The 27,775-nt window shown below is 39.3% G+C and overlaps 1 long non-coding RNA gene across 1 annotated transcript in view; it reads right to left on the bottom strand.

The window, feature by feature from the left end:
• Nucleotides 1–11,381: 11,381 nt before the first annotated feature.
• The window catches only part of LOC125455942 (uncharacterized), a 65,574-nt gene continuing 49,180 nt past the window's right edge, over nt 11,382–27,775 (bottom strand). Inside the window, exon 3 of the long non-coding RNA XR_007248352.1 lies at nt 11,382–11,455. This is a non-coding gene — a long non-coding RNA (uncharacterized LOC125455942). The remainder of the gene's footprint in view (nt 11,456–27,775) is intronic.

Below are 27,775 nucleotides of genomic sequence, written 5' to 3' on the forward strand. Positions count from 1 at the left end.
GGGATAACAAACCCCTAAAATCCAACAACAATGTGGGTAAAAGTGAGGATATGCACTTTGGCAGGAAGAATAGATGAATATTACTTACATGGAGAAAATCTGCAAAAAGGTTGTGAACAGAAGGATTCGGGGGTTTGCATTCATAAATCACAAAAATTTAGCATTCAATTTAGTAGATAATAGATAAGGCAAATAGAATGTCTGCCTTTATTTCAAAGCGAAAGATAAATAAAGATAGGGAAGATTTGCTAATATTACACAAAGCAATAGTCATGAAATCTGCAAACGGAAGTGGGAGTTCCATTGAAAGTGCCGATAGTTCTCATTGGTTACTATTCTGCTCTTTATCTCCACCCACAAGCAATATCTCACATATGCTGTCTTGCGTCAAAGGCAGAGGTGCAAGTTGAACATCCTTCAGCATGATCTTCATGAACTCCAAAATTGAGAGCTATCTCAATCATCAGGAAGAGGTGAGTGACACAAATCAATGAGCTTCATGGGCATTATTTACAAAAGTGAAACTCGACAATCTAACTTCTTGTCAAATGTTTGCAGATTACATTTTTCCTCATTATATCTGAGCCTTTGCTAAACGGGTGTCGCTGGTACTCTGTGTGGCAATGTCTTTGGCTAGTTTTGCAGTCGTGGATGGTGACAACCTTTTCTTTCCTGATTCATGTTCAAAACCACCCAGCACTTCGCCCATCCCTGCCTGAGTGACAGCTCCAAACTTATCTGGGAACAAGAACTCAGTGCAAAACATTTCCAGCAAGAAGTGACACTGCAGTTGAAACAAGTTAACCTTCGTGGAGCGTAGTTAATTTGAATTTGTTAGATCCCCAGTGAACTGATCAGCTGCCAGAAAATTCATGCTGGAGGTGTTAAGTCTGAAGACAAATAAAAGTCAAGTCAAAAAGCCCTCATCCACTTGCAGTTATCGCCTTTAATGAAATCTGAATTGTTCATCCACCTGAGCTCATGATCACGTCAACTCAGTTTTCAGTCAACAATAATTCCGCACATCCTGAAAGAATGAAGCAGTTCTCTTTTCTGTGAATAACACTCAATGCCAATCTACTAACGCTCACAAGCAAAGTTACCCCAAAGTCTTCATCACTTACTTCACATTCTAAGAATCTACATGGTGATGAAATCAGACATATATATGAAAGGTAATGGTTAAACAAGTTACATCAGCAGTTGCACTCTTTCTTTCTTCGGCGTTTTTGGCAGGGTGACAGTGAACTGATGCTTGTAATCATGTGCAGCGGCAGTGGCAAAAGAGACAGCTCCTCTTGACATCGGCGGTAACAAGTCTCCTGGGAGAGGAGAGCAAGACCAGCATAGAGGGTAATGTGTGCCCAGTGTAGGGGAGAGAGTAATCTCAGCATGGAGGGGAATGAACCCTGAGGCAATGTCAGTGAGATAGACACAATGCTGAAAGATGGTACCTGAGGATTGGCGACTTGATTGTTGGCTTGCTCCAGCACTGGTAGCAGTGAGAGGGCACCATGCAACATTGACCACGGCAATAGTCTCCAATGTTAGTGTGCCCGCGCAAGGGGTGGCAAAGGTGAATTCGCCCAGCAGCAAAAGATGGTGCCTGAGGTTTGTTAGTTGGGTCTGGGAGGACAATGGTGGCTCTAAACGAGCTCAGAACATGGATGAAGATAGACTCCTCCCTAAGCCAGATCTTTTCATTTTCTCTCATTCTTAAACTTCTATAATGGCACCAGGTTATGGTGACAAATGCAAGATTTTCACTATATTTTATTGTATTTCACTGTAAAATACACCTGACAATAAATCATTTATTCAGTTATGAAGAACTAACCTCCAGATGTCAGCATGTCTTAATGAAATTAGCTTGGGCAGAAATTGAAGCTTTGTAATATTCGAACTTGTATTGTTTGTTGTAAAACCCATTTTTAAAGGATTTGTTTTTGCCACGTCTCTCACTGTCCTAACAAAGGTTTTTTTATAACAATGGAGTTGCTCATCCCTGGTGGAAGATTGCATCAGGAACACTAATTGACAGCAATTGCCACAGACTCTATTCCCCCACAGAATAGCATGCAGTAGCTCTTGGCTTCAAAGCTCACGGTAACGGCTAAAATATCATGTCTATGCCACCTTTTTGAGCGAGGTTGCCAGTATGCAACAATATGTGTTTAATAAATATGTGCTATTGTAAAATACATTTTTAAAATCCTGCTGGAAGTATTTTGATAGTGTTCTCAAAACTAAAACAAACAGCTTCATTTCAAATGATGATTGTAGTTACGAAAATATTTTACTAATTCAACAAACTGTAATGGTGGAAGTTGACATTTTTAAAATTATGAGATATAGATATATTACCTCTCCATGATACAATTTTGATACACAATTTTCCCATTGTTACACATTATGGAGTCATACCGTCATAGAGATTTACTGCATGGAAATAAGCCCTTTGGTCCTTCCCATCCATGCTGGCCAGATATCCTCAATCAATCTAGCCCCATTTGTGAGCATTTGGCCCATATCCCTCTAAATCTTTCTTATTCATATGCCCATCCAGTTGCTTTTTATATGTTGTAACCGTACCAGCCTCTGCCACTTCCTCCAGCAGCTCGTTCCATAACGCACCACCTTGTGCATGAAAAGGTTGCCTTTAGGTGCCTTTTATATCTTTCCCCTCTCACCTTAAATGTGTGCCCTCAAGTTTTGGACTCCTCTACCCTGGGGAAAAGACCTTGGCTGTTTACTCTGTGTTGACTGATAGTTTTCGCATGTTTACTGACGATGCAAATTGTAACCCAGGTAATGAGCTTAATGTGTACAGGAAGTACAACATTTTTATAGATAATTAAATATTTATTTTCTAAAAGTTAAAATGGTCAAATGTGGTGTTATGCTTGAAACTTCCTGCTTTAGTGTACAATTGCACTCCTTAATTATTGTGATTTACAAATAAAAGTGAAATTAGTTCTGTTAAACGATGATTGATATTTTATTATACATAACAAATGAAAACTCAATTAAAAGAGCACAAACTAAAATATCTCCAGTGTTAGCAATATAGAATCAAATTATAAAATGGAGAAAAGCTGGTTGAATGATGAAAAATAGTTTGGTGTGAAAGTTTATCTCATTCTATTACATTTAACATCCATGAGGATGTGAATGATCTGAAATACTAGCTTATTTGTCCACTCCGTCAAGGCTCAGCAAAACATCACATTAAATGCTGTACAAATGCATCTGAGAAATCATCAAGACAATGCTATGTATTAAGCACAGTCTCAATATATACAGCAACATGCTTGCCAGGAAGCTTTATAATCTTCTGATATACGGGAACTCTACAAATTTCAGTTTTAAGTGAAGTGAATAAACATAGACACAAACACAGCTCTGTTAATCAGCAGGCAGATTTAAATTGGATAAATGCAGGCTCTCTTTACTAACACGGTGTGAAATTGTCAAGGTAAAAAGCACCTCTACAGAACTACTGCTGATAAGTGCAAGCATTTGATGGCCAACTTCAATGGACAGGGCAATGTGGCTGAATTGGCAAAAAGCATCTTCTCCCCCAGGTCCTCTTTTCTCAGCTTTCAAATGAGCAGCATCTAAGGGGATGTCAAAGAAATACATTAAAGACGCCTGAAACCCCCCTTGAAATAGCATTGACCTGAAAGGAGCTTGCTATCACTCGTCACAATGGTGACACCTTGTCCATTAAACTGCATCATATTTTGAATCCATTTTAATGGTGAGACAGAGAAGGCAAGAAAAAGAATCAAATCCTGCAGTCTTGAGCTCACTACCTTGTGGGACGTCCTACCCATCTTTTAGTTAAGAGTTAGTATATACAGCCACATGAAGAACATGGCACAGACTCACTACACTGAGTAGATAACATTCTTGAATCGAAGGATAGCTGGTGCAATGACGATGTTATAAGACCATAAGATATAGGAGCAGAATTAGACCATGTGGCCCATTGAGTCTGCTCCACCATTCCATCACGGCTGATACATTTCTTAACCATATTCTCCTGCTTTCTCTCTATTACCTTTAATCCCCTTACTAATCAAGAACCTATCCATCTTGGACATAAAAATATTAAATGACTTAGACTCTGGTGCCTTTTACGGTAATGAGATCCACAGATTCACCACCATCTGGCTGAAGAAATGCCTCCTTATCTCAGTTTGAAAAGGTTATCCCTTCACTCTGAAGTAATGCCCTCTGGTCCTAGTCTCTCCTATGAGTAAAAATATTACTGTCAAAAACAGTATGTGAAGAAAGGTAAATGAGTTTGTAGTGCAGACTGAAACTAAAGGGTACAATGTTGTGGGTATCACAAAGACGTAGCTGCAAGTGAATCAGAGCTAGAACTAGATAGCCAAGAATCCAAGTCCCATTGAAAGCATAAGCAGATGGACAGAGTTGCGGGGTTGCCTTGTTACTAAGAAATTAAATTAAATTGATAGCAAGAAGTGATTTAGTGTCTGAAGGCATAGAATCTGAATAGGTAGAGTTTAGGAATTGCAGAGAAAAATAGACCCTGATGGGACTTGTGTACATGCCTTGTTGGAGTAGTCAGAATGTGGTGAAGAAAATAAATCAGGAGATAAAAGAGGCATGTAGGAAAGGCACCAGTACAATATTCATAGAGGATTTCAATATGCAGGTGGATTAGGAAAATCAGGTTGGTAGCAGGTCCCAAGAAAAGGAAATTGTGGACTGTTTACAAGATATTTTTGAAGCAGCTTATGGTAGAGCCCACTAGGGAACTGGCAATTCTGAATTTGATGATATATATTGAGGCAGACTTGATTGTGGTGAAAGGACCCGTGGAGGCTGTAACCATAATATGACAGGATTCACCCTGCAGTTTGAGATAGAGAAGTTGGAATCAGATGTGATGGTATTATAATTGAGCAAAAGTAACTACAAAGACATGAGACCGAGCTGGCCAGAGAGTTGATTGGAAGGGGAGCCGAGCAAGGAATATGGTAAAGCAGCAATGACAGGAGTTTCTGGGCGTAATTTGGGAGGCACAGCATAAATTTGTCCCAAGGAAGAAGAAACATGCTGAAGGGAGGACAAGACAACAAGGGAAGTTAGGGGCAGCATAAAAGCAAAAGGAAAAGCATGTAAAATGGTGAAGATTAATGGGAACCCAGAGGATCAGGAAGCCTTTACAAACCAGCAGAGAACAACTGTAAAACTAATAAGCGTTATGGGGGGAGGATGGGTGAGAAGAAAAGATGTAATATGAGAGTCAGCTAGCTAGTAATATGAAAGAACATTGTAAGATTTTATTTCGATATTTAGGTAAGAAAGAGACAACAGTGGGCGTCTGTCTGCTGGAAAACGAGGCGAGAGGAGTAGTAATCGGGAACTAGGTGAGAGAAGTAGCACTCGAGAATGAAGAAATAGTGAAAGAACTGAATAGATACTTTACATCAGTCTTCATGGTGAAAGACTCCAGCATGCGTTCCACAATTTCAAGAGAGGCAGGGGGCAGAAGTGGATGTTGTGGCCGTCACTAAGGAGAAGGTGCAGAAGAAGCTGAAAGGTCTAAAAGTAGATAAATCACCCAGGCTGGATGACAGAACCACAGAGTTCTGAAGGATATTGTGGAGGCAGTAGTGGTGATCTTCCAGGAATCACTGGAGAGGGCTGGGACTGGAAAATGGCGAATGCAACACCTCTATTTCCACTTCTTCTCAAACTGCATACAAAGCATTGGACACGATATTCCAGGTGAGATAAAATCAATGTTTTATATAAGTTTATCAACACTTCCCTGTTGCTATTGTCTCTACCCTTATTTATAAAACCCAGGATCCCTTGTGCTTTATTAACCATTTTCTCAACCAGCCCTGCTATATTCATTGATCTGTGAACATCACCCCACACTCCAACCTCCAAATCCCTCTACTCTTATATGTGACTGATATTCAAACCCTGGGGTGATCAACAAAAGTTCTTCCACAGCAATACAGTATGATGACTAAATGCATCTGTTCCACTGCACTATGTTTGGGCCTTTAGTTATAAACCACTGAGTTAGTTAGATGATGAGTATATATTTCAAACAAAGACGGCAACTCTTGATCAGCATGTGCAATGATAAATTTGCAGTGCTCTATTGTAGCTAACAGCTTGATTTGCAACTATCTCTGTGCCTGACATCAATAAAATGCATCCACTTCCAATCTAATTCAATTGAACACCACACAGCAGAGTACTTCAGAAGAAGAGGGTAGCTGAAATGTTTTTATAATCAATTTTCTTCTTCCCTCTTATCTTGAATGCTTTAATCATTGCTATAATTGTTTCATGAGTGCTGTCTGATCTATCATCAAAATGGTCAGTACCTCACAATTGAGTCTAGACAACTGAGTATTGACAGAACACTTGACAGACTGAAACCCAATCCTATCTTCTACTGGGCTTGAAACATGTTGAGGTTCCTGACTTGGTCTGTAAGAATCTGTATCAGGAAAGAGCAGCCTAACACTGTCCTGAAATTCTTTGTGGTGACTTGACCGTGCCTGTCTAACCTGTACATGAAGCAGATCACAAGAGCAGATCATCTTGGACTGAAATGTACAAATTATTGGCACAGAGTTGATTTCAGGGAGTTATGTAGAGGCTTTCTCTCTGAAACCTAATAGGTTTGCTTATGCCATTTTATATTGCTCACCTCATTATGAATGCTAAAGGCCTCTATGGCATATGCTATCATCATCATATGTTTGCAAGTGGCAGATGTATTCACTACTGCCAGGACTTTCTGTAATTACACCTCGGCTGTACACTAGATCGATTGCTGTCAGCTAGGATCTGCCTTCACATTGGGAAGAATTGGCCCAGAGATGACCAACAGAGGCACTTTGGTACCCGAATGCTGACAGGAACAAAAGGCTCTGGTGCATGGGGTGGTGGAGGAGGAAAGTAAATTCTACTATGCTTCTGGAAGACAGGCTTTGGAAGCACATTTATATTTTTCGATGAGGCAAGTGAATTGAGTGGATCTGTCAGTCGTGTAAAGTTGTGAAAACATACCTGCTCCTTGTCAGTTCACAGAAAATGAAAAGTGTAGATTTAAAACTTGGGCCTGCATTTTCTCCAAAATATTGAATCCAACTCAGACGAATGGCTCCCACTGCCACTTTATTCACTGCATGTGGCTGAGTGTAAGATAGAGCTGGGCTCACAGAGAATAGGTGATCAAACACTGAGATGAGCTGGTCAGGCCTTGTCACAGTCTTGTTAGAAGATCTAAGGCTTTCTAGGCCTTATTTGTCACACCCCTCACCTCCTATCCACAACAGCCATGACTCTTTATATCCTAGACTTACACTTAAATATCATATCCCACCAGCTACATGCAATGGCCCTTTGTGCCACCATGAGGCTTCATTACAACTCATGTCAAACTACACAGCATACAACTTGGGCAGACTTCAGGAACAATGTGAAGATGAAATAAAATTGAGCTCGAAAAATCTATTCAAAGCCTATTCAAACATTTTTCAAAATAAACCTTGAGTTTAATCTCTTATAAGAATAAATTGCTATTCATACATCACATTAAAGGCAGCTACTCCTTCAATAGCACCTTTAAGATGTCAAGCAGACTATGAGCTCTCAATGACAGTTTCAGTTTTAAAGGACTGCTGAGTTACATAACTTCACATCATGACAACTATGCAGATTTAATCCACACTTAGAGCATTTATATCTCATCTACAAATTCATGATCCTGGCACTATTCATTATGGCGCTTCAGTAAAACTGCAGTTGTCTGAACTCAACATGATGCTTAAATGACCCTGCTGAACATCACCCACCCATTTCTCCAACCATAAAAAATTGGTTTTATTGAATACAGGAGTGGGATTTCTGCATAGTCCTGCCCGCTGTTTTGAAAGCTCTGCAGAGTCTTTTGTGATTCTCTGATTTTGTGCTGCATTCCTGATATTGATCTTCAATGTTTTCTGCTCCCAAATGCTCCTAACCGCATGTCTGGAGGACCTGCATCCTTGCTGATGCAGGAAAAACTTGACACCTTTCACCACCTCCACATGCACCTCAAAGCCAGCATCTGAAAATTTCTGTGTTTGATCTGTCTCCCATATTCAGCCTTTCTTCTCCCCAGATTCAGCTCACAGCCTATTCTCAGCACCTGCTCCAGCTAAAATGTACCTCCCAAATGAGAGATAGGTGCTTGCTTCAAGCAGTGCCGATTTATTCTAAATAATAATGGCAAATTACAATTATGGCCCTCTGCAGCCAAACAGCAGTGCAGTTATGACTGACATCATACAGAGATCATAACAATAAGCAAGGAACCTGAGGATGCTGTGCTGATTGCATTGCATCAAGTGGGTGTAGAGTCATTGGGAACCTAGACTCCCAAAGCTATTTTCAAGAATTATCTAATTTAGCCTATGTTTTTACAGCTGTGGAAGGCAAACGCGTTGATGCAACAGATTTCCCAGACTGGTAGTTGAATGATTCTCTATTTGTAGAAATATCAACGTTGCCTGGAGATCTGCCTGGAGCAGTTGGCATTCTTTAGTGATAACCTTTTTAGTGAAACAAAGCTGGCAGAGACGTCTCATGTAATTGACCCAAGGAGACATGTTGGGCCCTAAATGACACTTGAGGGTATTGTTGCACAAGCATTATTGCACATCATGATATCATTTTTGTCATCTAAATTGTGTAGTGTTACAGGCATACACAAAGCAATTCCCATCCTCCACACTTTACTACCATAAGTTCAATTGCGGCTACAACCAAAAGATATTGATGAAAAAAAACCTCCTCTGAGGTTAAAAAGCACTTGTGGAAGAACATGAGAAGTCTTGTTACAACAACAATTACATTTCAAAGGTATATCATTGGCTGTGATGTTCTAAGGGATGTTCAGTGAAAAATGATATTCAAAAGCAAGTCTTGATTTGGTAGCAACATTTCAAAGTCAAATTTAACTTTAAGGATAATTTAGGTATTGAAATGAAGTTTCTACTTTCCTCTGACCACCATTTGCCAGGTTGTTTTCTCTGTCACACCATGGGAGGTGCCAAAAATGAGGGCTGACCTGAACCTCAGTGAGTTCTGCACGGCCAGCAGAGCCTCTCAACGTTGGTGGCATCATTTTCAAATGTGATTACAGCACAAATAAATTAATGAAAGAAATGAAGATGAAAGGTGAGATCCTATTCTTATCCTAACTAATCCTGTACATGGCGCTTAATACTGAACAGTTGAAGATATCCATGTGTATGCACCAAATTGACACAGTAAACTTTAATTTCATAATTCACAACTCAGAAAATATTGACTGAATAAAAACAGCTAAATTTGCTTTGGTCTATAGGTATAAATCATTGTCTAGAAATCAGCAATTACATTCAATCCACATGAAAGATAAAGACAGAATTTTATGAAATCTTGATCCTGATGCAAATCCCCATGAATGGGTGAAAAACCTTGCATCTAAATCTAGATAAATGACCCCAGTTTGTGAACTTGCGTGACAGGAGTACTAATTTGTAAAATATATCCTCTGCTTCAATATGAATTGTTGCACTAAGGGGAGGTTATAACTTATCCACATTGTGTTAAAAAAAATACATTTTTTGAATTTTCCTCAAATGTTAGCAGTATCAAAAACAAAAAAACTGAAGAACCTTACCAAATTTGCTTTAACTTATCTTGATTAGTACATTTACTTCATAATTAGATGTTATCAAGTTTAGTTTTGCAGTTATAGGTTTATACTCTGACCGAGTTGAAAGTTGAAATCAACACATCTTAACACATAAAACTTTGGTTTCATTTAGTCATGTAGAGCACTTCCAGTTGTAAATGCATTCATTTGGGATAAAAGGCATGACTACTTGCCCACGTTTAAGTGAGAGCAATATAATATGCTTGTTTTGTTTTATTCTGGCACAACTTCAAATCTTAGATTTTGCCCTTTTTGTGTGACGTATCTTACAAAATTCAAGCTTCCTGCACCAACATTGAGAAAAATGTTAAATGTTCCACATCATTTAGGTGAAGGTTGAGGGGAGATCTAATAGAAACTTACAAGATAATGTATGGTTTAGAAGAGTTGGACGCTAGGAAGTTGTTTCCGTTAGGCGGGGAGACTAGGACCCGTGGGCACAGCCTTAAAATCAGACGGGGTAAATTTAAAACTGAAATGAGGAGACATTTCTTCAGCCAGAGAGTGGTGGGCTTGTGGAATTCATTGCCGCAGAGTGCAGTGGAGGCTGGGACATTGGATGCCTTCAAGGCAGAGATCGACAAATTCTTGATCTCAAAAGGAATCAAGGGCTACGGGGTGAGTGCAGGGAAGTGGTGTTGAAATGCCCATCAGCCATGATTTAAATGGCGGAGTGGACTTGATGGGCCGAATGGCCTTACTTCCACTCCTATGCCTTATGGTCTTATGGTCTGATGGAATATTCAGAGTTGAATTCCTAAATAGTTGCTGAATTGATCACGTTTATCTAAGAACAGTTTTAACATTGATCTTTTCAACTTTACTCTGTCTTCTTTATTCATTTTAGGTTCCATATTTCTTTAAAATGAATGTTGTCTTCTGCCCTAAGATTACTTCTATTATGACTCTATTACGTACTCAATATCAGTCAGAGATGCAAATATTAAATAAAAGTACAGAAAATTCATTTGGTTTGATTAACAATGGATTCCCAGTTGCCGTCAGTTCTTTTTCACATGTTGTTCAAAAGGAAAACGTCTTTTCTGAACATGAAAATTCAAATGTAGAAAATTAGTACAACATCCATGAAGACAGTGATCTTTTGGGTGCCAATAGTAAAGATGACAAATGAAATACCTTTTTCTTTTGGTAATTCAATGAACTGCAGCTAAAACAGAACATTATCTCATCACCAACAAATTAAGCCCACTAGTTAAAGGTCAGTGATGATGGCCACAGTTTAGTGCTGTCAACAACAAGAAAGAAAGAATGTAGAGTTACGAATAAAAGAGTTCAAGAGAAATTTATTGCATCAGTGAGTGGTTAGAATATGAAAATTGCTACCATATGGAGGAGTGATTAAGGTGAACAGTACAGATGTATTTATTGGGAAAACTAAACAAAGAAAGAATTTGCATATATGGCAGATGAATTAAGTGGGAGGAGGCTCAGATGTCACATAAACACTGGCATCAACCAAGAGGGCCAAATGCCTGTTTCTGTGCTGTAAACTCTTAACACAATTCACTGTGAATTATCCTCCTAGCCCCATAAGCCACAACGTAGATAATAACTGAGATGTGCCACTTAGAAAGTTCTAACCTGAAATGCCAGAAGCATGGAATATCTGATATTTGTATTTGTTTCTGAAAAGCCTTGAGAGAGGAGGGTGACAATTTTCAGCTCTCAATTACATCTTCTTCTATCCTGTGATAAGAGAGAAAACCCTGTGAACAAATAACAAGACACAAGACAAGATACACTCCCTATCACTTGGCAAAATGCTTAAATAAGGCTATGTAGTTTTAGGATCATAAATATTGCCTGTTCAATGATGGAATAGAAGTTCATAGCGACTACAAATAAAAATGTTCAGAGTCAGAAAAATGGAATCTACTTGCAAAACACAACAGTTCCTAACACTATATAAAGTATTAATTTTCAATAAACCCCACTAGAAATGCAGGTTTAAACCAGCAAACAATGTATTTAGAACTGGCTACTTAACAACAGCATGCTTGCATATAGTGAGCATTTATCAGTTTTGTTCATTTTAATATATTCGAATGGAACAGCAGTAAAACTTAAACATCCTATTTCACTTGCAAAATCAACTGTTAAAATGTTACAGAAGAATGTTTTTGGGAGGGAAATCTCTCTTTCTGTAATGAATGTTTGGCTGAGAGGTCAAAGTTAGTTAAGCTATTGGCTAAACCCAATGACCAGCCTTGAACCTGAGATGCTCGAAGGGAATGTGTAGATTAAAATATTACAATTTGTTCTCCAACTATTCAATCCATCTACCTTTTAAACCAAGCAGCCTGTAGAAGAAATGAGATGATTAAGCTCTCGATGAGTTGCTGTGTGCTTTAGCAATGTCACTGAACTGAGTGGAGATAAAGATTTTTAAGTATTGAACCAAATTTGTCTGAGAGTTTCAAAAGCATATCTTTGAAACATGGGCTTATATTTGAAACACATTTAGTTGTTTACTGCATAAGCTGTTGTGGTGACTCTCAGGTTAAATTCACCACCAGTCATCTCTCTCTGATGAGGGACCTACCCTATGGTTCTTTGGGACTGGAGCGACTTTATCTTAATATACATGAAGCACTGATGTAGCCTTTCTGTACAGTAACATTCCTAACCCTTTACTGGTCATCGTTAGTGACCATAATAAACTAAAAAGCAACTAAAGACTTGAATGTGGTGAGGTGGTAAATTCTGAATGAAGTGGCAAAATGCAAAAAGTCAAGGCAGGGCAGAGATGATGTGAGCATCGAAGATGCAAAGTGAGTGAATGCCAAGACAGCAAGCTAAAGGTGCTGAAATGCATCATACTACAATCCATGATCAGAGCAGCATGCTGACCCTGCTTGCAAAGTGGCCTGGTAGCAGCATCACAATGAAAGATGTTAGCGTGCTGCAAAGTGCGATAGAGTGGGCAACTGTGTTCAAAGTGGTTGAGAGGTGTGTCATGATGATATAGTGAGGTTGGTGCTTATCTGAAACCAACTCTGTGAGAAAAGAACACAGGTGATCACCACCCATGAAGCATGCCAAAAGATGTCAGAAACTGCTTCCAAGTTGGGAGTCTGGAGGAGCAAGTGGTGAGCTGAATCTGCCAGGTTCATGCTGTGGCTTTCATGACTCGAACTGTTGCCAAATAGCTCTGGATGTGAGTTTGCTCGCTGAGCTGGAAGGTTAGTTTTCAGGCGTTTCGTCACCATTCTAGGTAACATCATCAGTGAGCCTCCGACAAAGCGCTGGTGTTATGTCCCGCTTTCTATTTATCTGGTTAGGTTTCCTTGGGTTGGTGATGTCATTTCCATTTTCTTGGTGATGCCAAGAGGAAACATTCAAGATCATCAATAATACCCTTTACTGGCATAACATTCACAAAAGAGGAGGAAAACAACAACAAACTGCCATTCCTAGATGTCACAGTAGAGCGAACAGTCAATGGGGAACTTCAAACCAGCGTCTACAGGAAAACAACACATGCGGACCAAACACTGAACTACAGGAGCAACCATCCCAACACCCACAAACGAAGCTGCATTAGAACATTATTCCAACGAGCCACCACACACTGCAGCACAAAGGAACTACGAAGAGCAGAGGAAAATCACCTATACAGCGTATTCAAAAAGAACGGGTACCCTATGAACACAGTCCACCGATTCCTCAGCAACAAACCCAAACAAACAGACAAAACGGGCCCAGAAACCATAACCACTCTCCCCTACATCAAAGACTTTCCGAAATGACTGCCAGACTACTCGGACCCCTTGGCATCAGGGTAGCCCACAAACCCACCAACACACTAAAACAGCAGCTAATGAACTTAAAAGACCCTATACAGACAACAAATAAAATGAACGTCATCTACAAAATACCTTGCAAGAACTGTGACAAACACTACATTGGACAAACTGGCAGGAAGCTAGCCACCAGGATACATGAACATCAACTAGCCACAAAACGACATGACCCACTATCACTCGTATCCTTACATACAGATAAGGAAGGACACCACTTTGATTGGGACAACACATCCATCCTAGGACAAGCCAAACAGAGACATGCGCGAGAATTCCCAGAAGCATGGCATTCCAACCGGAACTCCATCAACAAACACATTGGCTCCAAGTCAATCTACCATCCCCTGAGAAAAAGAACAGGAAATGACATCACCAACTCAAGGAAACCTAACCAGATAAATAGAAAGCGGGACATAACACCAGCGCTTCGTCGGAGGCTCATTGATGATGTTACCTAGAATGGTGACAAAACGTCTGAAAACTAACCTTCCAGCTCAGCGAGCAAACTCACATCCAGAACCTCAACCTGAGCTACAAATCTTCTCAAAACTCGCTGCCAAATAGTTTCTCTGCACCGCATAGGAGAATAGCACATGCATATACATAGGTAACAGGTATTGCAGAGTAGGTAATAAAGCGGTGTTAATGCATGAAAATAGGCATCTCTCAGCTCCCTAGTGAGATTCTTATTTTCTCATTTTAGGTGGAAAGATAGACTTTTTTTTCCTCAGTGTCATTTTTTTCACAACATTTGCCCCTTTAATGTCACCCCCACTCCACAAAAACCTCTCCCATGTTACAAATCCATTTACAACTATCAATGTTGTTCATTGTAGTGCTCAACTTCTAATTGTATGATGATGCATTCACTTGATGTGTTACCTTGTCTAGAATCTTGTGGAGCACAGAATCAGTTGCGTGTCTATTGATTAAAATTGTGATATTCCAGGATAGTTTAAGTTTTTAGGCTGCAGTGATATTTCCATGTCCTAACCTTATTAGCCCATTCAGAGTGATGAAGAATTCATGCATATGGGATGGGACCCGGGCAGGCCAAATCATCCACCTTCTCCAATTCCCTAATAACAACTAATGATTTAATTTGCATTTTGTAGCCGCTTCTGCTGGGAGATCGTGGACAAGCCCAGATTCCAAAGGCTTGTTCTTTTCACTTCCTCTACACCTGCCTCAAACTCGATTGACTTGGATGGTGTTAATAGCAGCATCTGTAATTATTCAAGACTGTGTGCTATGAATGTTGAGGAATTTAAATTGTTAATTTAGGCTGAGCTAGGTAGGTAACTTTTAGATTTTTAATGTGTTCACATAAGTAGCTGAGACGTGTGTTTTGAGTTAATGAACGCACATTTAAACATCTCAATGTATTTCCATCTCATTTTCTGAAAGCAGCTTTGTTTTACAAAAGCAGGTTCTTCAGAGGTGAACCATAAACCAGTCTTCATCTATATAATCAGTACATTTCCTGAAACTACCTTTCATTTAATCTCATCCATCTTTTAATATGATGAGAGATACAGATGTTAAAATTGTTGTACATGATCATTCTGATGTTGAAACAAAATTTTCATCTCTGGAGGAAATCAGATCGGGCAGAGGGAGTTGTTGATGTTAATGTGATCTGCAGCTTTGTCACAAAATACTGCAATTAGAATACTTAATAAGAAATATCGCCCTGACTAAATAAACATTCAATTGCAGAAAACAACAAACAGAAACATTAAAAATTAAACATGCAAGCACGTTGATGAGATTGTTATACTTATGTTTCGTACAAACAAAATAACAGGTAGAAGTCAAGAATCAATGGACAGAATTTCCCACTCCTGGATCAGGGTTGGTGATGGAAAGAAATTTGGAAAGATATGGTAAAAGTGGGATAGTCAGATTCTTGAAGTTGAGAAAGAAAGTTCAAGTATTCCTCTTTGGGCTCAAATTGTGAGTTCTGAAATTAGTTAACGAATGGCAACTGCCTTCTTTCTATATACTTGCTTATTATTTGATAACACCGTTTCATTTCTATGCAGCCTCCACATCTCCTTTAGTTTCTCTGTTCCATTTCCTAACATGAAGGTTAGCCTAGTTACTGGTCACAACAGCTCGTTCCTTGCTTCTTCAGGCCTTCAGCCAACTTTACCCTCACTACCATTTCTGTACATGCTCAATGAACTCTGTCGTCTTCCATCATTCATGCTCACAAGTGGATATCACCAAAGCTGCACCCTCTGCACATATCATGGCTGCTTTAAGACAAACTCACATTCATGCTTCTCCAAGTCACTTTATGCTCAGGGACACAAGTGCATCGCTTATTCTATACCAGATATAACATAGCAGTCAGCTTGGAGGCTGCCAACCTCTCTGGGTTTGCATTGTTTTTGATCACAGAAGGAGGGCAGGCAGCTTGTCAGAGCCCAAAACACTGAACAAGGGGGTGGATGTGTTTTTGTATGGGACTATGCTAATGTCAATTTTAAATCCACAGCATGTGCCTACAGTTTATGCAACAAACAAAGTGAATGCACTTCAGTCAGCTGGCCATGTCCACAAGTCAAAGGAATCCAGTTCTTAGTGGGCTCGAGGAAGACTATAGTCAAGCAGGGAGTCAAAGGGCTCATCCAGTTTGGGCCCAAGGTGTGGTCTGACCACACTAATCTCATTTTCCAGCTTTTGATCCATAGCTCTGCAGGCTACAGCAACACAGGTGAACATTTAAATACTGCTTAAATATTATGCAAGTTTCTGACTCAACAGCCCAGCTTCCATGCAGTGAGTTTCAGACTCCCACCAACCTCTGGGCAAAAAAAAATCATCCTCAACTCTCCTCTTAGCCTCCCACTTCTTACTTTAAATCTTTATTTCCTGGTTTTTGGTCATTCTATTAATGGAATAAGTATGCTTCTATCCATTCTATCTATGCCCCTCATAATCTTCTCCACTTCTATTATTCTATTCCTTGGCTAATAAGGGCAAGTATCCCATATTCTTAGCCATCTTATCTACCTGCCCTGCTACCTTCAGGAATCTATAGATATGCACACCAAGGTCCGTCTGAACTTTGGCCATTTCCAGGGTCCTATCATTCATTGTGGGACCCCTGTCTTGTTGAACCTCCTTAAGATACCTCATACTTTTGCAGGTTAAATTCCAGTTATGACTGCTATGTTGACCTGACCAGTCTGTTCATATTCTCCTGCTGTTTAAGGCCATGTGCATCATTATTTCTGACCTTAGCAATTGTCATGTTATCTGTTTCTTGGTTATACTCTAAAGTCCAAATTGTTAATGTGCATCACAGACAGCAAGGACTCCTGCACAGCTCCTGTGGAGCCCATTGGAAACAAATCAACAGTCACAGAAACATTGCACCTCTACACTCACCCTCTGCTTCTCACCTCTCATGCACGTTGGGATCCAATATGCCATGGACCCTTACTGTCTTGACAAATCTGTTACAATGCGATTTATCAAAGCCTTTCTAAAATTGATGGAGACAACATTGAATGCATTACCCTAATCAACACTCCTGGTTACCTCTTCAAGAAATTTGAATAAAGTTGTTAAACATCACCTTGCCTCAATGAATCAAGGCTGACTATCCCTGATTATTCTGTGTCTCTACAAGTGAAGATTTATTCTGTTCCTTAGGTTCTTTCTAATATTCTCCTCACCACTGAGGTTAGACTAATTGGCCTTTGATTTCCTGCTCTGTTCGCTCTTTTAATAATGGGACAATGTTAATTGTCCTGTAGTCCTCTAGCATCCCACCTGTGACAAGGGAGGATTTGAAAATTACTGCTTGGGCCCCTTGCATCCCTCAATAGCCTGAGGTCTAAATCATTTGGCCTGCAGATTTCTCCACTTTTAAGACTGCTTAAGGCTAGACACTCTCATCTCGCCATGTTAACTTCTTTTAACATTTCAATCCTCTACCCTGTGAAGACTGACAAAAAATATTCATTGAAGATTGTGCTGACATCTTCTGGGCCCAGACACAAATCATTTCTATGGTCACGAATGAGTCCTACTGTTTCCCTTGTAATTCTCTTTGTCTTTATACATTTTTAGAAGAACCTGTGGAGTGTCTTTTATTTATCAGTCAATGCTTTCTCAGGCTCTCTCTTAGCTTTCCAAATTTCCTTTTTTGAAGATCTGTCCCACAATTTTTGTAGTCTGCTAGGGACTCTGCTGCGTTGAGACCTCAGTATCTAGTGTAAGGTTTGCTTTCCCCTAATCTTTATGTTCCTTGATAGCCAGGCTTCTCCAGACTTGGTCCTACCCTTTGTCTTTCTGGGAACATTTTGTTCTGCATTCTCACCATTTCCTCCTTGAATAGCTCCCACTGCTCTGACATAGCTTTATCTACAAGTAGCTGCCTGAGTCTACTTGGGCCAAATCATATCCGATGTTCGGAGAATTAGCCTATCCCCAGTTTAGAACTTACATGCCTGACCAATCCTTTTCCTTTTCAATAACTATACTAAGTCTAACTGAGATCTTGTGACTATCTCCAAAATGCTCAGCTATTGTGACATTTGCCAGTTGCCTAGGCTCATTTCTGAATATTAAGTTCAGAACTATCTGCTACCTTACTTGGCTTTCCATGTACTTGTTAAAAAAATGTTCTCCCTGGATGCAATGTAAGAATTATGCTCATTTCCTACTTTGTACACTGAAACTATCCCAGCCAATAATTCAGTGGTTAAAATCTTCACTATTACTGCATTATTATTCTTACAGCTCTTTGAAATTTGACTTGATATTTGATCCCGTAAATCTCCTGAAATATTAGGGAGCTTTCAGTGCACATCCAACAAATTGTTCATTCATTTCTTTACTTCTATCCACATGGCCCCATTTGATAATGTCCTTCCTCACTACTAAACGTGATTTCGTGATCAACATTGCAAACCCTTTTTTTACCTGCTCTCTGTCACGTTTGAATACCCTGCCAGGAATGCTGAGCTGCCAATTCTGCCCATCTTTCAACTAAGTCTTAGTCATAACTAAAGCATCATAATTCAATGTGCCAATTTGTGCCCTCAGCTCAAGTGCCTTATTCCTCAGGCTCCTGAAAATATATTTCATTTCGTCTTGCTCAATGCACTTCTTATCTAGCCTATGTTTCCTCTGCCTTCTAGATTCATTCATTACTGTTTTAACTTCTCATTCTATCTCAGCATATTTGCCTCTGAACTATGTGCCAGGATCCCATTCCCCATTGCAAATCTAATTTAAATCTGTCCTAACAGCATTAGCAAACACCCCTACGAGGATGTTCTTGTTCAGATGTAACCCATCCAAATTGAACAGGTCCCATCTTCCCAACATCAGTATCAATGCCTCAAGAATCTAAAACCCTCCAGAATTCAATTCTGGAAAAGAGTCATATTGTACTCAAAACTTAAATGTTTCCCTCTTCACAGATGCTGCCAGATCTGCTGAGTTTTCCGGCATTCTCTGTTTTTTTTTCAGATTTCCAACATCCACAGATTTTTGCTTTTGTCAGGAGAGGAGATAAGATGTTCCAGTGAATGAATGGGAAACGTAGAGGGCAGGATGGGTTAGTAGTTTGGAAGAGAACTGTTGAGTGGACATCATGTATTCAATAGTGAGAGCTGTAGTCCACGAGTGTCGGTGAGGGTCAAATGCTGCGGCAGAGCTAGAATAAATGATGACACTTTGAGTGTGAGGTAGCAGAGAGAAAATGGTGGCATTTATCCTTTCAGAGTGATGAACTTCACAAATCTTCCTTGCTAAGTGTTACATTTTCATTCAAAACACTGCATTGACCCAGGCTGGCTGTGTCTGGTGGTGTGACCTCCTTTGCTGGTCTGCAGGATAAAGCACTGCCTCCTTTCCACCAACCCATTCACCAGCACCTCCAAATCCAAGGAAGAAGACTTGTACGACCTATTCCTTGGGGATAGTGATGTAGTAGCAAATTGGGAAGGGCAGATAGTAGCATGCAGGATATAAAGTATTATTCAAATATGAGGCCATAACCATCAATGCTACATAATGTCGATGATCACGGAAAACACTTCCAACTTTGATGATGTATAATTTGATGAGATGGGCACCAGAGAGGCCATTTGATAATTAATAAGCTGAAAAGCAGAAGATTGCATGAGAAATGTTCACATGGGAAATGGCAGATTGGGTACCATGAATCACACTTGGTAAAATGGTTTTGCGAAAAATGGGACAAATCAGTTCATGAAACATGTGGTTTTGCAGCAAATGCTTAACAGGTAGGCTTTTTGTAAAATTCAATGTCATCTACAGCAATTTTAAGAACACCTTAAGAGGCACTAAAATGTTATTTAGAAGAAGGGGGATGAAAATTGTAAACGAGGGTGTTTGTAATTTGTAAACTAAGCAAAAAGAATGAAAATGGAGAAACAAATATAAGATGTAAGAAGTTTGTTTTAAAACTGGAAAATTTGGGAATACTTAGCAAATACTGCAGTAGCTGAAAAGCAGATCTCACATGTAAAACACCAAAAATGGGGGACGTTGTTAAAATCCAAAAGTGCTAAAAGGTCGAAGTACTACAAGGGGAAAGAATGTTTTGTTCTGATGAAGAACCTTTACCCGAATGCTATCTTTTCTTGTATTTTACAGTTTTATTTAATGGCATAAGACTGTGGGAGTTTCAAAGTGCTTCGCTCTTCGTAAGGTCAAAGGTCTGCTGAATTCTGAGTAAATGATCTCAGACCTTTGGAATTATAGAAGACAAATCAGAGACTCATTCCTTTCTCAGTTTATTCAACATAGGCCCAGGCTTAGACCTTGGACTTGTTTATAACACACAGCAACATATTAATACTGAAAACGAAAGCATTTGTTAGCCAGCCTTGAGTTCAGAAATCATCTTATTAGCAAGCATCTCATACCAAAGTTTTTTAAACACACAAAGAAAAGATTTTCTTAACTAAAGTACTATGGCAGAGTAAATGGTTGGGGGTTTGGTCGTAACAAGGTTGTGAAAACTTTTAGCAAACATACAAATAAGTATAGAATAATGAATCGACATTTTTAATCTAATATAAATCTAACTGAATGCAAGTACATTTTGTTGGTTTTTGGTCAAGTCTGAATGTTTCCTGCTCTTATAGGAGCTCTGAGCTGAATGGCTCTTTATCAGTAGGGGGTGGGCAATGCATTGCAGGAATGGCGTGTAAAACAAAGCTGGGATTTGGGTTTTAAGTCAGGAAGTAAACTGATGACTGCCCTTCAGAAGTCACAAGGAAAGATGGGAGCTCACACAAATCTACTTAATGGCCTGTTATAAATTCCTGACTCCATGGGACATGGTTACACCCCCTTTATTCCACTTCCCATTCCACCACACTCCTTTCCACAAAGTTTGAATGCATTGAACGCTAATTTGTTAGGACAATGCATTTAATTACAAAGGAGCTGAAACAAAAATTCAAGAAACCTCCTAAAATAAACTGCACTAATAGATACCACAAGGTAAAAAGCAACTTAACCATTTTCATATTGAAAATTATTTTTAAGAAATGTAATTCTAATATTTGTGAAATTCAGTTTTATATATGTTACTATGGAAAAGAAGCTAATAAACTGTAGAATTAAAAATAGATGTTTATTCATTAAAAAATGTGGATTACGCAATGCAAGAAAGGATTAGTGATAGTATAATTAACACAAAATCTCTAAAACATGTGCCAGTGCGATGATTTAATGTGCTTGTTGTACCGTGATTATCTGTTGACATAGCTGCAAAAGCTCAGTACAAACATCATAACACAGAGCAGTCAAGCATCGCTTTGATTTTGCTGAGCCAACTCCGCCTTCGCCTACTGGCATGTTGTGTTGAATTTTTCTCATATCAGGTTATTGGTTGAGACTGACTTCACTGAACCCAACATCAGGAAGACTCAAATCAGCCAGGACTGAATATGTCACTGTGTGCTGTGAGTCACGCAAAATGGGCCATCATTGGCATTAACATTGCTATCCGTTCATAAACTTGTTCCTGTAATGCTGCTCAAGACATATAAGACAGTAGACTGAATGACACATCAGTTGGTTACCCTGTTTTGGTATAAATTAGAGGACAGGATTTTGCCCTCTAGGTTTCCACCTAAACATTGGGGTCAAATGGGTGTTTGGAGCAGGTACTGGACAGTGATTTTCCCTGAATTGGCCAATCTGTGGGAAGAAGGGAGTTCTGCCAATCAATTGGACAAGCTCCTGAAACTGTGGGACCAATAATTCACCATTGACATTGCGGTAACAGCAGGCTGCAAATTTCAAGGAAGGCAGAAAGAGAAATAGAGAGAGGGACAGGGAGTCTTCACTTTAAAAGTTCCATCTCTTCAACATAAAGCTTCTAATGAGGCAATCATGTTAAAAAGTTTAAATGTAATAAAATTCTTTAAACCCCTCAACACCTGGGTCTCCATAATAGAGAGGATCCCCTCCACAAATTGGGACACAGCTGGAGCAGAAGTGGGGAGATCCTCAAAGCCTGCTTAGAGAGTTGGGCCCTGGTGTGCATCTCGGCAGTTGACCAAACACCAATTGATTTTTAATTTCTGAGAAGAGTTATGTTGGGATTGAAATGTTAACTCTGTTTCCCTCTCCACAGATACTGCTAGACCAGCTGAGTTTGTCCAGCATTTTCTGCTTTTACTGTGGGTAGTTCTTCCTATGTATCCTATGCAGTAAGTGTTGATACAGGGGAATTTGTTGGGGGTAGTACAGCAGAAAAGGGCTAACTGTAGCATAAATTAACTGATATTGTATTTTTACTATCATTACAATGCAATATTGATGGTTGGTTGCTGTCAACCTGATCCTTTATCCCCAGCTTTGGTTAATCTCAAAACTCTGATAGTCCTTCTTAATTTTCAATTGGCTAAATCTGTCTAGGTGCTTTATCTCTTTAATTACTTTTGAGATATAAATGTTGTAGCATTGCCGATGTTTACTGTCCATTCCAAATCACCCTTCAGAGGCTGATGATGATGTTGTATTACCTACAGTAGCATATGGACATAAATGGTGCGATTGAATCCCAAGCATTGTCTGGCATTGCCCAAAGATTACTTAACTCAGGTCTCCACTAGTGAGATAGGCCCGCTGAAATGAGTTACTACACAAGAGAGCTGCTTTTGCTGACCAACAAGTCTGATAGGTTATATACTTCATTTTTATGAGGCCTCATGCTCGAGTTTGGACTGGCTTCACAAAAGGGCCCCTTAGATTGGTTGAGTGCTGCCTTTGCACCATCAATCCTATGCCTGTAAAAGGGGCAGATGTGTTTCTACTGTAGGCACAGATTCAAATCCATGGAGATCATAAATGACTTCAAAGTGAGTTGTTATTTCTGTGTCTGCCACTGCCATTCTCATGATTTTCAATCACAGAACAAACGAGATCTGCTGAAGGTTCAGACACAGTACTTGACTTTTCATTGCCATCACTGACTTACCAAAAGCTAATTGCCAAGATGCTTCCAAAAGATAAAGGTACGTTTACACTTTTAGAAATACATGCATGTGCACATTCACAATAGGCTCCTTAGAGGCGGTTATCTGACTTAATTGTATTTGCCTTAAATCAGTCATTAATGACCATTGACTGAAAGAACTGAGAGTGTCCAGAGGTTGTGCTTAAGCTTCTTGAAGATTCGCCATGAAAACAAGGAAAGACAAATCAGTTTTTTTGCGTCTCTTTTGTTTATAAAAAGAATGGGTCAAACATTTTAACGAGAGGATTACTCATGCTTCAGTTCCATTGAAGAAGATTAATTGATATTTTCCTGCAAGGGATTTAACCAGGTGGATCCAGTCTATCAGTCTTTATATTTACAGAAATTGTGATCAGTGGAGCAGGCTTGGACATGTTTCCCCAGAAAGTTATTTAATTTCTGTGGTGTAACAGATATATTGTCTAAATACTTGCTTGTGGTTTCGATGAATTTAGTGAGGGAACTAGCTGAATCCTATCTAGTTTCATCAGAACAAGCATTTATCATACACTTTTTGGAAAACTCAATGCAAACAATGAAAGCTTATTTTCTGAGACCGTGTCAGAGAGACTGGGAAGGAGAATAATTATAAAACAGGTGATGCAGCCTAAATGATATACAAAACCAGAGTTATCCAATCTGGAAACATACAATCACGCAAAAGCCCACAGTACCCAACATATCAGTATTCAAATGCCAAATAATGAATTTGTGTTTCACTGCATTTCTCATTCACTGATTTCCATGGCCTCCCACTGTTCTCATTTAAGATGCTCCTTAAAATTTACATTTTTCACCAAATTTCTGTTCATCGGTTAGAATTCTTGCTTCTTTGGATCGCTGTCAATTTCTGCCTGATTTCTGTCTCTTTGTGAAGTACCTTGCAATGATTCACTACATCAAAGTTGCAGTATTGTTAGAGCCAGGTGCTAGATAATGTTTCCCAATTTATTATAGTTCTGGATCGGATAACCTGAATTGCAAAAATACCCCAAAGCTCCCAGATGAGGAGGAATGATCCCTTCTTCATATGTCCATCCCCCTTGGTTGTTTGCAACAAGGCTGATTTACAAAGGATCCCCCCCGCCCCGTGGATACCTTCCTCGCAGACCAAATAAATTTAAGTTTTAGATCAGCCAACTTAACCAGGCTTCCTTGCGTGAATAAAAGCAAGTTTACTAGTTACTGAACAAGAGAAGAAATAAGAACACAACATAGACTAGAAATGAGAAGTGAGCGCAAAAGAAAAGATATATCAGGCATATATAAAGTTTCTGAATCACTTGTGAAGAGTTGAGAGGGGAATGTTGATAGTCAAGCTATTGCTTTTGAGATTCTTGGCTTTGCAAGTTGAATCAAATGTTTTATTTGGCCTTGACTTCCTGCCAGTGACTTGCTGGACACACTCAGAGTGAGGTAGTTATTCTCTTCTTTTGGTTCCTTTTTTCTGGTTCGCTGGCCAGCAGGCTTCTGTTACTCGGAGATTGATTGTAATGTTACCTGCAATGCAGGGGTGATTAGTTGTTCATAGTGGATAGATATATGCAGCTCTAACAACATTGAAGAAGCTTGATATGATTCAGGACAAAACAAAACTTTGTGCTTGTTGCACCAGTTGTTTTCTGGCTAAAGAGAATGAAATAAATTCATCGCTGTTAGAACATAAGAGCATTAGAGATTCCTTTTATACAACAGTGGATGGCAAATGCTGAGATGTTGCAAATATCACTAGTTTCAAACTAAAGGAGCCAAATGCATTAAAAGTCAACTGGAGGCAGATTGGTTCTTGCCTTGCTCTAAAATTCCAGTTTGGTCCGTCAGGTGGTAGATTTTAATTAGGGCCAGATCAGAGAATTGGGAGGACAAACTGGTCAGATTTGATCATCTACTGAGGGTATCTTTCTCTTTTTACCAATTTCCTCTTCTAACAGCTTCCCTGGTCTGTATCACCTCTGGCCATTCTTTTAGTTGTGTCACAGTCCAATGCATACCACTGCAGTCATGTCTCATGGCAACTGGTTTATGCAAAAGCTTATGGGAATAATATTCAAAACTCTCCAAAGCTGTCATGCCATGCTATAAGGATTTTAGCAGCTTTGAAGAACATTAGGAAGTGCCAAAGACTTGTAATATCTAACAACGCTCAGCAGTAATCAGTGAGCAACTAATCTACTTCCTAAATAGAGCAGGTAGAGGTCCTTCCTGTGGTGAGCATATATCGTGCTGTGTGTGATTAAGATTTTGATTTTATTTGATTTATTACTGTGAAGTGTACTGAGGTAGAATGAAAAATGTTGTTATACATGCTTTACAAGCATATCGTACTATTTAATTGCAACACAATAACATAGAGTATAGGATACTGTGTTAGAGCTGCTGAGAAGGTGCAGAGAGACATCAACATGAATATTAAAGAGGTCCACTCAAAAGGAAGAAGTTGTTCTCAAATCTGTTTGTATGTGAACAAAAACTAACATTCTCTTCTGCCTGATAGAAGAGGGTGAAAGAGAGAATAACAGGGATTGGAGGGAACTTTGATTATGTTAGTTGCTTTCCCAATGCACATTGTTCTGTAAACTGGCAGAGCTGACATCAAGCTTATCTTTTAGTTTTTCATGGGATGAGAGTGCCATTGGTTAGTCTGGCATTTGGTACTGAACACACATGAAGCTGGTGTTGAGTGCCCTTCATGCAGTCGTTCTGAACATGTACACCCACAGTGCTATTAAGGAGCGCAAATAAAGCAGAACATAACAAAGTAGGTCATGATTTTCCTAATCTATGCACTTCCAATTCACACTCATGTATGTGCTCTAATAATCCTATCAATATGTTGTGACCAACATCAGAACTACAAGAGGATGCACTCAGGCACTATTTAGACCTCTGAAGACAACTGCAGCATCCAAAAAAATGTGACATACATCCGAATATTCCACTGCGTGTTTCATAATTGCACAGAGTATGAGATGTCTCAAAGCTTTATGAAGTTTTATTATTGTTCATTAGGAACCACGCTTTTATTTCTAAATCATTAAATTTCGGCAAGTGATAGCTAGTGGCACAGTTCATTAATGTAGTTCTCAGTTTCTGAAACTCTTCCACCGAGAAATACAAATGTATTCACTTTCTTGACCTCTTCCTTTATCCTTTTTGTGAACAGATCACAGAAAATCATTTCAGAAGCTTCCCAACAAATGGCTGTCTTCTAAATCATTTTGGGTCTTCATTTTCAATCCTCAAAATTTTTCTCCAAAACCAACGTAATGTGAAAAATGTCAGTTAAATCTATATTAATGCACATTGTTAGTCATTGGAGATGACAATGCTTATCTGATCCAAATATTACTTTAGTCTTGGTTAACACTTCTAGCATAATGATTTTGGTTAAATGAATATTTCTATGCTGTGTATATAAATTATTCCAAAAGGAATGTTTGGATTCCCAGAAATCCTGTAAAATCGTATCTTGCTTTGGTCCATTTATTATCTCACCACATATACTAATGCAAAGCAGACTCTGACTTAACACAGAAGGAAGGATTGACCTTTGGAGGATAGTGCAGAGCAGAAACAGGAATTTCTGGTGAAACTCATCAGATTTGGCAGCATCTGTGGGGAAAAGTAGAGTTACTATTTCGAGGGGAATGTCTAAAGACATTAGCAATGTAACCTTTCAAAAGTCCTTTGATAAAGTGGTTAGGATTTTAATGATTCTTTGTATTCAGTAGCAAATTAGATGACGGGGTAAAAAGACAAATATCCATACTTGACCAAAGACAAGTGGTATTGTAAGTAATAAAGAAGCAAATAGAAGTTACAAAAAGATCTCACATTGATAGATTTTAGCGAATGGCAAATTTATGTCAAACAAATATGTTAATGTGGCATCATTGATCTGCAGGGTGGTGGCACTGATCTCCTTGTCTTTGGGTGTTGATGTCAGAAGACTGGGAATGTCAGAGTCTTTAGTATCAGTCTGGGGGACAACAGTCCTTGTAGAATAGGCAAGTGTCAAAATAGTAAAAAGCTAGAAATAGTGCAGGTTCAAAGAAGTTTGGGGTCGGTCCAGGTACAAAGATTATTAAACTTAGAGGGTAGGGCCGATCAAGGATTGTAAAGAGAATTTGTGTACAGAGCCTAAAGAGATTGGAGAGGTCCTTAATGATACTTTTCTTCGGTATTCACAACTGAGCGACACCTAGTTGTAGAGGAGGACAGGGTGAAACAGCTGGTAGCCTAGAGGAGTTTGATGTTAGTAAGGAAGATGTACTAGGAATTTTGAAGAACTTGAAGATATACAAGTCCCTTGGGTCTGATCAGATTTATCCAAGGATTCTATGGGAAGTGAGGAAAGAGATCGCAGGACCTTTGGCGATGATCTTTTTGTCATCACTGTCCATGGGTACAGTGACGGAAGATTGGAGAGAGTCATTCCCTTGTTCAATGAAGGGAATAGTGATAACCCCAGAAATTACAGGCTGGTTAGCCTTATGTTAGTGGTGGGCTCTGAGAGGTAGGATTTATGATCACTTGGAAAGGCACAGTTTGATTTGTGATAGTCAACATGGATTTGTGAAGAGTAGATCATGCCTCACAAACCTTATTGAATTCTTTGAAGAGGTGGCCAACTGAAGGTAGAGCATTGGATGTGGTATACATGGATTTAAGTAAGGC

Source organism: Stegostoma tigrinum, chromosome 10 (genome assembly GCF_030684315.1).
Source record: "Stegostoma tigrinum isolate sSteTig4 chromosome 10, sSteTig4.hap1, whole genome shotgun sequence".
Classification (NCBI taxonomy): Eukaryota; Metazoa; Chordata; class Chondrichthyes; order Orectolobiformes; family Stegostomatidae; genus Stegostoma; species Stegostoma tigrinum.